This window comes from Neolamprologus multifasciatus, chromosome 19, assembly GCF_963576455.1.
Source record: "Neolamprologus multifasciatus chromosome 19, fNeoMul1.2, whole genome shotgun sequence".
NCBI classification, from domain to species: Eukaryota; Metazoa; Chordata; class Actinopteri; order Cichliformes; family Cichlidae; genus Neolamprologus; species Neolamprologus multifasciatus.
Genome location: NC_140457.1, coordinates 935245 through 951544, shown reverse-complemented (window position 1 = coordinate 951544; position 16300 = coordinate 935245). Strand labels below are relative to the sequence as shown.

Sequence of the window (16300 nt, the reverse complement as noted above, 5' to 3'; positions counted from 1 at the left end):
GAGCAGCTTAGATCCACATGTGAACATCCTGATTAAGTCCTCGATGAAACCTCTCAACATCACCCATCGGGAACCATATGGGAACATTATCGAAACAAATGTCACATAAGAACGATTTCACGAGAGCCATATGTGAATGTTTGAGATGTTCTCACATGTCCAACGTGGAAGCTGATGTCCTCTGTGTAATGTAAATAAAGAAATTTAATATGGACGTTTTTGAAGACCATTTCCTGACCGCACTCATGGGAATGATGGATCCATGTGGGAACACCGCCTGAACATCCCAAATTCACCATCCATGTTACGTTGAGACTAACAAACAAAGCAACTGGAAAGTTGAGCCTCATATGTGCACATGCTCAGTACGTTACTAATGAAATGTTCTCATGGAACCACTTGGAATATTCTCTAAACATCCCAAATGTCATCCATGTAGTTTAAAACAGGAAAAACAGAATCCCCTCTACAGGGAACGTCTGCACAGGACCGACCTGGACCAGTGGGGAACCATGAGGGAACGTTCTTTGTAGGTCCCACATGTTGTGTGTAGTGCTGCATGAGCATTTCCAATAGCTATAAGAAGATTCTTATTAAGTCCTGAACAAAATGTTCCCAAAGGGCCAATGAGGAACCTCGTGGGAACCTGAAACACACTAAATGTAATGTTAGGGAACTAACATGTAGATGTTCTCTTAACGCCACGCAGAGCCCTTTAAAGAGCAGCATAGAACATGTTCTTGATGCTCAGTATCGTTTGAGAACCGATAAAGAAACACTCAGCATCGTCGCTCCGCGGATTTCCTCCCATATTTCCACCTCCTTTCCCATTTTCTCATTCTTCGCAGCCTCTCTGTCTGCCTCCACAGAGCACAGCAGAGATGGAGGGAATGCACCACCTCTAACTGTGCTCCCTATCCAGCAGGAGGATCTATAGACATGTGTGGCAGAGCCCTGTCTCCATGGTGATACCCTCCAGAAATCCATGAGGGATTCACCATCCTCACCGCCAGCCAGCGAGGAGAAAGGAGAAATGAGAGGGAGGCAGACGGGGAGCAAAATGGGAGGCTATAGGAGGGAGGCAGAGGATGTATGTTTGTGTGCATGTTTGCATGCATGTCCTCCCGTCTGTGTGTGTGTGCAGAAATATGGGAGTCTATGGCAGCAGAGTTGAAAAGAGAAGAAGAGTTGTGTGTGTGTGAGAGTGTGAAAGAGGAGAGAGGATCATTTCAGAGCTGTCAGGCTTCTCCCGCGAGCAGCCGAGAACAAAAGGCAGCGTCTCGGTGCAGGAGGCTCAGCGCATGGCAGACGCTGCAATTTGGGGCGTTTTCTGGCGGCTCAGGCTCCAGCTTGGATATCAGCTGCTATCACCCATTCACACCCCAACACACACACACAGATTCAGCAGAATAACTGTCAGACTGTCCTAAAGCTCATGAAAAATTACTTCGGAGCAGCGGTCTTGGAATAATCCTCACTGTCAGGGAAACTTACATGATGTTTGTAGGTGTTACGGTTCCATGTCCACTTGGATTTACGCACACGCGTTAATAATGAAAGCATCATTTAACTGTAATCTTTTCATGTTTCGTTTCTCCAGGAAGCATTAGCACGCCACAGTCCCCGTTTCTTCAGCTGGTAATTTAAATGATTTCAGACAGCGGGCGCGGCGGCGGAGAGGCTGAGAGGCAGCGGGCCCCCAAAGACTCGCTCATGTCTGCTCGCTGCTGCAGCTCTAACGTGCAGCCTGCAGCTACTTAACCCAACTTTTAGTCAAATACTCCACTTGCTCTGCCTCGACTCTTGCCGTTAACTCTTGCTCTTGTTTTTATCCGAGCCTCGGCTGGTGTCCTTACTCCCCGCTGCCTGTCGAGTCTCCTCCTTTATCCCGAGCCCGGCGAGAGCCCGGGAACTCAGCTCGGCTGAGACGCACAACAGTGGCGAGAAATCAGCCTCACGTGTGCTGAGCAACATCTCCCTGCAGTCGCCCTCATTCCTAAAATGCTCAGTGTCATTGCCGTGGTCTCATACGCTAACATCTCCTGGTACATGTGTGTGCACGGTGCTCAGTCATCCAGGTCACGGAGGCAGCTGGACTTCTTTTCTTTTTCCTGGACAGGCATGAAGTTAGATAGCTAGCTATGCAGCGTTGATCTGACTGCATTAGATGTAGATTTAACTTTGGTCAGGTTTGTGACATAAATCTGTGTCATCGACCCAAAGTCAAGCATGCTTTCAGTGGCTGTTTGACTCTGGGTGGGTGTTTGCTGCTTGTCCACAGTCCTGTTTGTGGTCTTCATGGACAGATGCTTTCTGCATCAAGGTGTGTCCATCTGCATGTGGCCAAGTGTGAAGCAGCTGGTCCAAAAATTTGCACCTCCAAGTTTAAGGCCATGAGTCCTTTCGTCTTATCAGCCTGAGCACCAGGCTTGAGCGAGGAGCATCTCCGTGTCTTTATTATGGAGCTTTTATGGGGCTGCGATGGGGCGAGACGGGTTTTCCTCGCTGTGAACATTTAAATAGCTTAAAAAGTCTTTTGGACTGAAGCTGAAACAACTACAATGACGTGATTTTCACTTACTGTGTACCTCATTGAGTGAATAACTAAATACTCTGAGCACAAATGCAGTATTTTAATGTTAGATCATGAAGTATTTGTGTTTCGACTCCGAGGTCGGAGATTTGGTCGATTATTGATCTGTGTTTATCGTACAAGCTACTCTGCATAATGTTCCAGCGGAGCTGGAGGCAGGGAGCTCATCGGGCAGCAGAATCAGGGGGTGTAATGTGGCTATCTGTCATGCTGCAGCTAAAATCACTCCTGGATTAGCCAGGTAAGGAGTCTCTCCACAAGCGTAATGACTTCAATCAATCACCCTCAACTCAGAGGAGCGCACAGGGAAGCCGGCGAGTTAGCTGCTGGCCTATCAGCCATTTTGGAAAGGAGCTCCTTCTCGTGGTTAGCCCGTTTATTCGCATGAGCAGATTTGCTCCTTATACTGGATTTACTGCTAAAACCTGCAGCACGAAGCTGTCTTTTTAAATCAAAGTGCACATCTTCATGTCCCATTTCTCCAGATTTCCATCTCCAGCAGGAAGCAGCAGGCTTTCTGCAGAGCGCCACGGAGCAGCTGGAGAACAGAACGTATGGATGCACCGACGCACGGCTGCTTTCGCTCTTTTCGTGAGATTTGTTGACAATAACAAGAAACACCAGCCTCATCTTCTACCGAATACTGGCGTTCAGAATAAAGCGTCTGCCCTTTGTGTGTTTCATTGTGATTCCCACTCTGTGCCATGTTTACTAAGCTCTGTCTCTGCAGCAGTGGAGGAGGAGGAGGCTTTCTGACATTGATGTAATTTAGTTGGCAGCTGCTCTAAGCGAAGGGCTGGCCGGAGGAGGCAGGCGGGGGGAAGGGAGGGCTGGTGGTGGGTTCAGGGGTTAGGGGTCAGGATGTGCCCGGGCCTGAAGCTGGCCCTGAGCAGCTGCCTGCCCCCCGCCTCCCCTCTTCATGCCCATCATGTCCCCCTGGCACGCTCGGCGCTCACCGCACATGATCTGTTATTCCCTTTGATGTCTTTCCTCAGGGATGCGGTTATTAAAAAAGAAGAAAAAAGAGGATGAAAAAGCATAAACACCACCTGTTTATCTGACGCCGGGTGATGTCAGAAAGGTAGTCTGCAGGCTTGTCATAATATGCACAGGAGGCAAATAAGGGGAATAAACAAATGTCATCAAAAAGGAAGTCGCATGTGTGTGCCACTGTACATTTAGCAGCCCCGGCTTTGAAATGCTTTCAAAGGCTTTTTTAAAATGCATTAAAGGTTCATACGAGGAAACAACAGACAGCAGAAAAATGCACAGTTATTCTCTCACACAGGAATTCAGGCCTACAACACCCCAGGGGGTCGTCTGCAGTATCCTGGGCTGATAAATTCAACTTATCTCACAAAACGAGAAATTACAGTTTAACAACTGAGTAAACATGGAGAGCTGAAAGCTGCCTAAAAGTAAAGGACACAGAGCGGAAACAGCAAAATGCACTCGTGTAAAAAGTGACAGAAATGGTGAACTCGATAAAAGTCGTGCTGCTAATATCAGTCATAACTGTTGACCAACACTAGATGACTGAAACAACCAGCTAACCTTATGATTTAAGCCCCTCCCATCTTCCTCCAATTTTCAACAACATAAAAATGACCAGAATTAAAACAACTTAATGATCCTGTCTCCTCATTTTCAGCTGTATCCTCACATTTCTGCACAATTAAAAAATCGTATCAGACTGATGACATGGAGCAAATAAACACAAAAAGCTGCATTATTGCGTGGGTTCCCTCTGTGTACTCCGGCTTCCTCCCACCATCCAAAGACATGCAGCTTGTGGGGACAGGTTAATTGGATAATTCAAATTGCCACTAGGTGTGAATGTGCGAGTGAATGTGAGTGCGAATGGTTGTCTGTCCCTGTGTGTTGGCCCTGCGACAGACTGGCGACCTGTCCAGGGTGGACCCCGCCTCTCGCCCTATGACAGCTGGGATAGGCTCCAGCTCCAGCGCCCCCCCCCCCCCCCCCCCCCCCGCGACCCTGAAAAGGAGAAACGGAAGCGGATGGATAGATAATAATAGTAATTATTCTACAAATGTTCCACATCAGTGTTACATGGATCAATATTACTGCTGCAGATGTTTAAGGCTGATCGGATTTTAAATACTTTTTACACTTTTTAATTTCCAATGATGCACCAAACTCCACAAAGTCATATGGTTGTCGTGGCTCAGATAAAAACAGCTGTTAATGAGGTTTTCCTTCAAATATATTAATAACAATAAAGCCACAGCAGAGTTAAAAGGCTTTGAGCTCTGTGACATGGCTAACACTTAATATCTAACTAATATATATCTAACTAATAATAACTAATAATAACCAATAATATCTAACTGTTCATATCTACGGGGGATTAAGACAATAATGGTCACACTTTGTACAATCACCTGTTTCAGTGACTTGATGTCAAGCGCAGTTCGTCCTGCTTCCAGAGACTGCAACACTGCCTGCTAGAATAGCTAACAGCTAATAACAGTGGGATAGTTAGCTAAAACATATTGACAAACCTTTGAAAATGATGATTTAACAAAGTGAAAACTTTGTTAAATCAAAGTGAAAACTGTTAAATGGAGCGGTAAATGTTGTGACTGTTCACATGTGGTAAACTAAATATATACTAACTGGTGAAGTAAAGCTGAATCAAACCTAGTTTAAAATGACTTTTCACATGAAGGCGTTCACTGAGTGAAACAGGACTCACTGCTCCGACGTGCAGTAGGCACAGGAACAGGAAATAGTAACCTAATAATGCGCTGTTTACACCATAGTTCCTCTGCTTGCACGTGACAGCGACTGTCTGACCGTCATCGTACTGCGGGAACGATAACAATTGCGTCGCAGCCAAACCGAATGAACCCCGAGGCTCCACATGAAGCCTAAAGTGTAGAAGCTAATGACAGAGCTGACAGATCCGACCGACTCCGCTCTTTCACCCTCAGCCCACACTGTCTTTCTGGTGATATAAAGCTTTCCCATTAAATATGGAAATTTCTGTTTCGGTGACAGATACTTCACAGAGGGGGGCTGATGGCAGAGACGGTGTTTTTTTGGAAGGGGAAGTGGCAGATTTTGATTAATGCGACCTTATCTGGTTCTGCACATGGAGGCAGAGGGGTTCCTGAGCTTGGCGGGGGTGGATGGCTGCCTCTTTCTCTCTTCACAGTCGCTCTGCTTCTGTCTTCTCTCCATTTTGCGGTGAGCTCGCTCGTCCTCTATCTTTGCTTTAATGTCTTGTAGTTGCGCTGTCCTTTAGCTCCACGCGGCCTTCAGATAATTCTGTCTGATTCCTTTCGTCCCCTCTTCACCTCTTCACTCTCTTCATCTCCGTACCGATCCCACTTAGCATTTCCCTGTTTCTGTTAAAGCTGCTCATCTCTCTGCTGCTCCATTGTATCTTCAATTTCCATATCTGTTTCTCTTCCTGCCAGGCAGAGAGCGAGGTGCAGTGTTGCTGCTTCCCCTGTCGCTCCATCACCACCTGGCCCACTTCCAATGCTTTTAGTGAGAGCTATCTGTCAAGCTATGAATAATACAGGCCCAAGGCTGGCGTTAGCTTGCTAGCTAGCTATGTGGAATCCAAATGAGGTCTACAGCAGGAAGAGAGCACTTGACTTTTAGCTCGCTACCACGCTCCCCCTACCAAGACAGGCAATTACTCAGCCCACAGCCCCAGCTGCAGTCGTGGCAATCATAAACGCAACCCCTCACATCCCCCGTCTGCACGCACACACTTTGCATGTATAAGTAGGCGCGCGCTCCATCTCCATCCTGCACATTGTCTATGCAGAGAGAGAAAGTCCATATATGACAGGAAATCCATAGCTGCTCAGGCGGTGAAAAGAAAAACTGAAATTGTGAAAATCTCCAAATATATTTTGGCAGTGTTTTCACACAGTAGGATGATGATGATGATGATGATGATGATGATGAAATCAGGGCGCTGGCTTTAAGTGGAAAACTCGTGGCCGCCTACAAACGGTAACGCCGCAGGAGCAGATGTTTGATGAGGCAAATTTAAAGTGCCAAGTGACACCAAAGGAACTCATTTAGGAGCCACGGAGATCTATTAATCAGCCGCGGCGTTACTTCATCATGCCTTATCTGCAGATTAACAGGAGACACATCGTCCACCTTTATCGCACCTGTTCCAGAGTTATGGCAGAAGGCTGAGAGGGCTATCAGGTATGTGACACGTGTACGCTCGTATAATTAGCTCAGCACCACGGCATCCTAAGGTGACAGCGTTAACCCATCAATCATTGCTTCTAATCACTCATTGGTGGAGTGTGGGCTGTAATTACAGAGCGCTAGGCAACGGCAGGCTTCACAGGTAAAAATAGTCATGCAGGATGAGAGACTTGTGCATGAGTTTGGCATGTGGCGTGTGGGAAAGTGTGTGTGTATACATGCCGGTGACTACGGAGGTAATGAGATCTAGTTAGTGATGCTCCAGAGTGTCTTATTAACAAATAATAACAGCACTCCTTTGTTTTTACCTCTCCTCCCATCTATTATTCACACCTCACAGATTCACTCATGATTCATTTATACGAGCATCTTGTGCAACCTAGAAACTAAATGTCACCCAAAAACATCGCCGTCAGATGTAGCTGTGGGTACGCGTTTCCGTGTGCTCGTCGCTCGTGGCGTGCAGGTTTGACTGCGTGAAATTGGTCCTGCGTCACATAGAAGCAGCGTTTCCAGCGAAAAATTTGGACTCGTGCAATCTGCCTCCACTTGTGCCTGCACACATAAGTGCAAATGATAGAGTGCTATTGAAACAGATGAGTCGGATCTTGCCGGATCAGTAACGAGGGCTGTAGTGAGGCCATTCTGCCATTCAACCCCCCTGTTGTGAAATCAGCATGACGCCCTGTGTACTTTAGCTGGATTCTCTTTCCGCTCAAATTGCCAGGTTGGAGAGCGGCACTCAGCTGGGAATGCTGCTCTACATGTGAAGTAGGTTGTGCGTGTGCGTGTGTGATCGCATTAAGAGCGCCGATGTAGATGTGGATGCGAATGTGTGTCAGGGAGCTGCCCCTCGCCTCTGTCCCCTCTCTTTCTTCAGGTGAAGAGGCTGATCTGAAGGCTCTGCTCCAGTCGAGGGCCCTTAAAGCCGGGATGGAAGCACTTTACCCAGATAGAGGTAAACCTACAGTACACCATCTGACTCCTAGTGGACCATCAGACCATCAGGAGGAATAAGTGGTTTGGCACAAAGCAGCAACCTCTGGGGGTGAAAAGTGAAGCTGCAGTTCCTCTAATGGCCACTTGAGGCTGTCTTTCAAATATAATCAGTCCCTGTAGACTCCCATGTTAAAATGTCCAACCTGACAGCAGAAATAAACATGTCTACATACAAACACTGGTTTGTTCCTTTTGGAGTATTTTCAAAGCATTTGACCAATATAATATCTGACTGACATGGCTGCTGTGCAGCTAATTATACTGAGAGACGGTCCAACAAGTCCGAGCTCCGGTTTCGCTAAGTGAATTTTTGTCTGGATGTCACTGCGGACTGATTACATTAGTATCTGTGGATGGAGCTGAAAGTAGGACTCCACCCTCTGATCCAAATATGGTCACTTAGGGCTCAAAACCCAGAACTTGTCACTAACCACGTAACCTGTCCGAAGACTGCTCTGCAACTGCCTGCCGAACAGTGGTCACCAGTTTGTATTCTCCACCCATTTGGCAAAACCCTCTTTTCTTTGGTAGCTACGGTTGCCGTGGTCACCACCAGTTTGCATGGAATTTGTACACAAAAATTAACGATCTCAAGTGTCTTTTATCCTGTCTTCCTTCTCTCACCCCAACCGGTCGCAGCAGATGGCCCCGCCCCTCCCTGAGCCTGGTTCTGCTGGAGGTTTCTTCCTGTTAAAAGGGAGTTTTTCCTTCCCACTGTCGCCAAAGTGCTGCTCATAGGGGGTCATATGATTGTTGGGTTTTTCTCTGTATCTATGAAGCGCCTTGAGGCGACTTTTGTTGTGATTTGGCGCTATATAAATAAAATTGAATTGAATTGAATTGAAGTGAAACTCTGAAAAGCTTTTATTTTGAAGGCGAACAGTCTCATTTTCAGTTTGCGTGACTTTTTGGTGTTTCGCTGCCACTCAGCAAGTGTTTGCAGACAAGTCTGCATCTTCCAGGCAAACTACGACCACAGTACTCTGCTAGTGAGCGCAGAAATCAACCGCTCACAACGTAGATGACAGCGTGACTCGATACGTGAGAAACCATGAGAAAGTCCAATTAGCTGAATCTAAATATTATGGTTAAGGTGGGTATTTGTAACTTAGAATTTCCTGTTAGAGAATTTCACATTGTAGATTCAGCAGCTTGTAGGCTATTTTCAGACGGCCTACATAACAAAATGTGTCAAACAGTGAGATGAGATGAGTGCGAGTAGTTTCCAGATGTTACTCAGGGACAGTTTTGGTGTGACGGGGTTGAACAGCTGCAGCTAGCTGTCTGATTGGCCTGTACTGCTACTGACTATCACTACAGAGAAGTCATTGATTTAGTGCAGGACAAAGTCAGTACTGCTTTAGTGTAACACATCAGGTTAGCATTTCATTTTGCTTTGATTAGTTTCATCACGGTCGTAGTTCATAATGAAACAATCAGGTTGGGAGGTTGGATGAAACAGCTGACCTCGAGCCTGTATTAGAGCGCCTGCAAATGGACAGTGAAAGTCATTAACCCCGCCCTTCAAATATTGGACGTTCAATGTTTGGCTGTGGTTTTCACCTGGTGGGAAAACAGGCTTCATTCAATTCGTCCTTCACTTAGAAATCAGCCCACAAGCTGCTGGAGGCACCGAAGGAACGTCTCACTTGTGAAGTGCTCGTGATAACCGATGTGTTTTTAATCACAAAGGAAGAGGATATTTGTGGAAGCAGATCATTCTTTGGGTCTTTTCTCTACGTTGCGAGTAAATGAGGTTCTTCAGAGGGACGCTGCAGATTTATTCTCTGCTTTGCAGCGATCCGTCACTCTTTCTGTGCACTTCCTGCTGTTGTTGAGCTCCTCCACTGTAGATACCCGAAGACTCATTGTGCCACTCTGCCGGCCGCTCGCTGCTCTCATATCAGTCTGAGTGCTTTGAGAGCATGACATAGTGGAGAGAGCAGAGACGGCTGTGTGCGAGGGAGAGGGAGTAAATAGCATCCCAACTGCAGAGATGGCATTTAAGTGTCTCTCCCTTTGCACTCCAATAGTACTGCAGACCCATTACCTCAGCGCGAGCCTTTGTGTGTCTACCAGCATCCGTGCGCGTGCCTCAAATGTATTTCCGAGCCATTCCTCCAATCATCTCCGTGCTCCCACGCGACTCACCCGCTACCTTTCCGTTCTGATCTTTTTCTCATTCATCATGCTTCCCCTCCTGTCCTCCTGCCAGAGGTCTCTGCTAAGGTGTAATTTAGCTCCTGCTGCTCTCTAATTTCTACCTTAGTCAGGGTGGGCGTGGCTGCCCCCCCTGACACCATGGATACAATCTGTCAATCATTCCCCACAGCCAGGAAATTGCGTTCAAAGCGAGAGTAATTATTAAGTCTGCCCTGTGTGGGTTGAATTGAACACCCTCTCCGTTTGGCACACAGAGAAATATGTCCTCAGAGGCAAGGCCAGGTGGATTAGCGAGGCTTTTATTGCTGCTTAGAACAAGGTGAGCGCTCTCTCATCTCACCTTTTGTTTCGCCTAATCTCTTTGCCTTTCCCTTCCTACCGTCCTCATTCTTCGCTCATCAATATCAAAACGGCCTGTTCTACGAGAACGTTTAAAAGAACGAGGGCTGGAAAACAACACTTCTTGATGTTTATGCCCAATTTACTGCAGGTATCTCTGTGAAAACAATGGCAGAAGCCAGAGGTGAAAGCATGAAAGAAAGTCTCCCTAAAGTGAGAGTGTTCAGTGAATCCTGTTTGTTCAAGTCCTTGAAAAGCTGAAATCAAACCCGGTGAGCAGGATGTTGTAACAGTCTGTCTCCTGGCTGCTGCTTACCTTTCTGTTTCCACACAAAAATGTTGATTTATTTCCAAGCCTCGCGTTCGGGAACCACATGCCTTTGTTTGCCAGCGTACGGCTGAATAAACGCTACGATTATGTGGATTCTAGTGCTCAAACCACAGAGTTTAAATAGCATCAAGGACAGCAATTCCCAAGATGCCTTGCGCCAACATTTGCTGATAACTTCCCCTTGTCATTTTTAATTACCGCCAGCATCTTCTTCAGTCACCTGTATCAGTGTTGACTAACCATAGAAACCTTGTTAGAACAGACCCGTTAACCTCTGCTCGTGAGCAGATACGTCTGCGTTAACAAGGTGTCCTGCTGCTGCTGCTCAACGACTCCACTTCTGACCTCCAACCTTTATGTACAGGACATATTCTTCATTAACGGCGTCCTGCTGAAGGCTGGCACTGCACTCAGAGTGCAGCTTTTACACGAGCTTCAGCCTCAGAGGTGGGCTACCATTACAACCTATTTCTGCCACAGAGTGTAATTAAAAGCCGGGTTAGGGTTTGGGTATGTGATGCTTCCGAGTCTGAAAACTGAAGCCAATGTCCATCAGGGATGACTCGTCAGATTGTATAAAACGAACCTGCTGCTCATGGATCTGTGAGCTCAGTAAACATTAAAGACTCCCGATGCATTTATGGTTTATTTCTAGTCTTATTGAATATGACATGATGTTCATTTAGGAAATTATGATCCCATTACAGTCAAAAAGGACCGGAAGGTCTTCAAAAAGCTAAGATGGCAACAGCCAGAACACTCAAAACAGGATCTTACGAACCAACATTGTGGCGGCTTCATCTATATTTCATAACTGCTTTTCATGACTGCTATACCTGCCATGGGGAACTCCCACTGTCTGGACTTCCTGCTCCATAGAGGGCACTCTCGACCTCAGCCAGAATAAATGAGGCTTTATGGAGCGGTTGAGTTGAAATTGATCAGAGATGATACTCAAAGCACAGTCTCCGGGTTGAAAGTCATGGTGCCTGATAGCAACAAGCCCAATAAGCCTGTATTTCTATACAAACACGTGATAAATACAAATAGATGGACTGATGAGACTTTTTATTTCAATACGACAAATATTTTGAGCTCACAGGAAACCAGTTTGGCCTCCTTCACAGTCTACAAGGTGATTCGTTGTTTGTTTGAAATCTGTTTAGCTCCCTGATGAAGTGATTCTTTTTAAATAAACGTGACAGTGCCATGGGAATACAATTATTAAACTGTACTTCAGAACTTTTGGGATTTTTAATACACCGTGTCTATATCAGTCAGTATAACTGGGAGTACAGGCTTCCACAAATACAATGACAACCAGAACAGGTCTGAAATAAGAAATAAACCAGGAACAACATTAACACACCACAACATACACCTACAGACTTAACCCGAGCAGATGGTGGGACTGGGAACTCGATTCCACAAGAACCAAAAGGTAACCAACAAGGGAAATGCTTCCAAGGCAATGTGCGCCCAGGTTCTCAAACATGCCTAAGTAGAAATACTGATTATGAATCACTCAAAGGAGCTCTCAAACAGCAAATCAATCTAAACACAGATCAAAACCTACGCCAAAGAATATTATTCACAAAACTAAAAACCACTTCAAGTGTGCACGCAGAAAAACAAATACAATTCCATTTCAACAAACCGGACACGGTTCAAAGATCCCGGACAAGCCCCCAATCATCCCAGATTAAGTGCCGTACAGGGACCTTCAAAGATTTAATGAATTAAAAACACTCAAGGACCTCAGAAATTATTCATTGTATCAAGGTAAGATTTTGCATATATTGTGTTTAAAATGCTAAAAATTAAAATGAGCTGATTCTGAGCAGGTCAGGTGGGAATGTCAACCAGAACCGCCTCCAAGTCAACTCAGTGGCTTGATTGTTACTTCTATGCTTGGCTTAGCATTAACACTCAGTGTTTTCTTTAGGAAATAGTTAGTTCAGAGTGCTAATAATAATAATAGAGGCTTATTTTAGACATATATTTTACATTTGTCTTTAATTTTGTGTTTGATAATAATGAAAAGAAAACATATCATCTTCCACTCACTTAAAATTCAGACATCACCGTGACTGAGATAGACGAACTTGTCTTGACAGCAAAGATTGATAATATTTGCTCAATTTTGTAACCACATCATTACACTGTGCTAAAATTTCCTATGCAAAACTCAAACGTTGCTAATCCAACAGCACAGATGTGTATTTGTCTGCATGCATGCAAACGCACTCTCTCTACGTCGTTGTGAACCTAAGCCCCGTGCGTGCATGTCTGCAGAGTCTTATGGCATTTGCAGGGCCTCTGAGGGTATTCAAACATTCAAAGGCTGAGAGAGGTGGAGGATACGGATGGTGCGCCAGCATCTAAAAGGCGGGGGGAGAAAAAGGATGGAGCGAAGGGGCTAATTAACATATTAATGACCCCACCTTCCTACAGCTTCTGTCGGATAGTCCAAACACTTTGATAAGTATGCAAATGAGAGCCGCACCATCTGAAGAGGGAATTAGCTCTGCCAGAGAGAAAAGGGAGGGGGCAAGGGAGGGAGGAAGGAAGGCAGGGAAGGAGGCAGGAAAGGATAGAGTGTTAGGAAGGGGAAGAGGAGGAAGGAGAGTCGGGCATGCTGATGAACTGATATCTCCATGTTTATTTTAGCTGTCTTTAATTATCTTCTGTGCACAGCGTGCCTTGGTGTGTTATAAAACCACGAGCGGTGAAAGAAAAGACTTCCATTCTTGCTGCTCTTGGATCGATGCAGCGGCGCCCGTCAGCCCTGCGGCGATGTGCAGAATGGCTGCAGGGGCTCGAGCCCGTGGGCGGCTCGGAGCGACGACCCCGAGCAAAAAAGGGTGGGTCAGTGTAACGCAGCCTATGGTGGAGCTATAAGGACGAGGGAGACGTGTGGGTGAGACAAAGAGAGGAGAGTGGATCTGTGCCGTGTCGATCGCTTCCTGTTTGGCCTCGTTTCAGCTCTAGCGCTGACGATCTAAAGCCCTCTTCCTCGGCCAGGCGGTGACCACCTCATCTCTTTTGTGAGGGAGCAGGAGTCTGACAGGGGAAAAATGAGGAGCTTTAGCCGTTATCCTCCTTACTTAACTGTTCTCAACACTTCAGAGATAAAGCACAGAGGGACTGACAGCAGAAATCTCTGTGTTCAAAGTGAAATCGAGCAAATCTGGATGTGATTTCCTTGATGTATTTATATTTTTTGCACTGAGTTTCTCAGGATTTTGCAGCTTCAGTTCCATTTTTGGATGAAGAACTGAACACAACATAAAAATATCTGCACGAATCTTGGCCTTTGTTTCAAATCAGGGGAATTCTTAACACCATAATTAGCAGAAGCCTGTGCTGTCCTAGTTATGTAAGACGGCTCTTTTTGTCTTTTTGAAATTGGATTACCGCAGGAGGAACCATTTATTTCAAAAATGGGGGGGCTGGGGGTAATTTTTATATCTCACAGTCTCCGGCAGAAAGCTGTCCTCCACCGTCGAGCCCATGCGCAGTTCTTATACACCCCAATAAACATGATTAGCATGGCAGACTGTAAATATGCAAATGACAGAGGAGATGTGGAGCGAATGTTTATGCTGTGAGCTTTCCCGTCTGCACAAACTCGCCTCCCCGTCTATCTCACGGTGAGCTTTATGGAGACGGGGTCCTCTCTTAAAGCCACCTTTGCTTTTTTCTTTCATAAAAGAAATTCATCCATGTAATTGGAGCTTTAAACGTGAAAGGAAGCCTTTTCCTTCAGTGTCTTTGCTGCTTTAGCTGCGCACAGACGAAGGCAGCTGCAATGGCCGTGTGCTGAAAGCACCCTCTCTAAACAGCTTCTTCCCACATGAATCTGAATTATGCTCTATATGCGTGCCTTTCTGCTGCACTCTGACTTCAATTAGCCATCCTGCACATCTATGATTACTGTGCCAGTTGACGGTGACTGAAAAGCCAGACGTGATGTCTGTAACCAAGAGAGTCAGAGACCCCACTGGTGTACTGTGGCTGAGACCTGAGATCCCACTGCCTCAAATGATTTACATTCTGTATAATCTATGAAAGCGACTTAAATAAAGTTAATCTGAGTGGATGAAATGTGCGCTACAGCACAGCTGCTGCTGTATTTATCGTGCCAGTTATTCACCAAAGTGGATCTTTTCTTCTCTTTTAACCTTAACATCTTTATTGTCACTCCATTACAGCAGCTTTGCATGATTCACAGTCCAAAATAATCCTTTTGTACGTCACACCGGTGCAGCTCCTCAGATCGTCCTCTGTACGAAACAAGCTGTTTTAGCTCCTTTCTTCTGATTGGCTGCCCCTCCTAAACAAAGGTGGGTGGGGCTTCTTTGCACAGGATGACCATATTAAGAATATACCCTGTCTATGACATCACCTCGATCTAAAAGTAGAAAAAACTGTGACAATCTGTTCATTACTGCACATCCGCTGATTATTAGAAACATGTTTAATGTGAATGTCACTCCTCCAAAATCTGAACAGGTCCATTTACCATATGCAAGCCTGATATTGATAAGATTAGCTAGACACTGTTAATGCACTCGATCGTGGTCCAATAAAAGCATTTAGCCAAACACATTTATTTATGGATCAGCCGCATTAAACCTGGAGCGGTTCTTCAAATATATTGAATTCAGAGATTTTTATGGTTTTAAATCAAGTTTGTTTCTGTTTTTTATAACAATTCTCTAACAATGATATAATAACAAAGGACGGCAGATCAGGATATAAACTAATGTGTAGATAAATATTAAATATTTATATTATAATAATAATAATAATTTATATATATATAATTAAATATTAAAGTATAAATATTTTAAAAAGAAAGAATGAAAATTATGTAAAATCAGACTTTTAACGAGTACTTTAGAAAATGTGGTATCGAGGCCGATACCCGATACCGGTATTGGTGCATCCCTATTGTAGATAATAGATACAGTGGGGCAAAAAAGTATTTAGTCAGCCACCGATTGTGCAAGTTCCCCCACTTAAAATGATGACAGAGGTCAGTAATTTGCACCAGAGGTACACTTCAACTGTGAGAGACAGAATGTGAAAAAAAAATCCATGAATTCACATGGTAGGATTTGTAAAGAATTTATTCGTAAATCAGGGTGGAAAATAAGTATTTGGTCACCTCAAACAAGGAAAATCCCTGGCTCTCACAGACCTGTAACGTCTTCTGTAAGAAGCTTTTCTGTCCCCCACTCGTTACCTGTATGAATGGCACCTGTTTGACCTCATCATCTGTATAAAAGACACCTGTCCACAGCCTCAACCAGTCAGACTCCAAACTCCGCCATGGCCAAGACCAAAGAGCTTTCGAAGGACACCAGGAAAAGAATTGTAGACCTGCACCAGACGGGGAAGAGTGAATCTACAATAGGCAAGCAGCTTGGTGTGAAAAAATCAACTGTGGGAGCAATCATCAGAAAATGGAAGACATACAAGACCACTGATAATCTCCCTCGATCTGGGGCTCCACGCAAGATCTCATCCCGTGGGGTAAAATGATCATGAGAACGGTGAGCAAAGATCCCAGAACCACACGGGGGGACCTGGTGAATGACCTGCAGAGAGCTGGGACCAAAGTAACAAAGGTCACCATCAGTAACACACTACAACGGCAGGGAATC

The 16300-nt window shown here is 45.3% G+C and overlaps 1 protein-coding gene across 10 annotated transcripts in view; it reads right to left on the bottom strand.

Annotated features, from left to right (window-relative positions):
- myt1lb (myelin transcription factor 1-like, b) overlaps positions 1 to 16300 on the bottom strand; it is a 118733-nt gene that overhangs the window by 46407 nt on the left and 56026 nt on the right. The gene's annotated exons all lie outside the window — the stretch shown is intronic.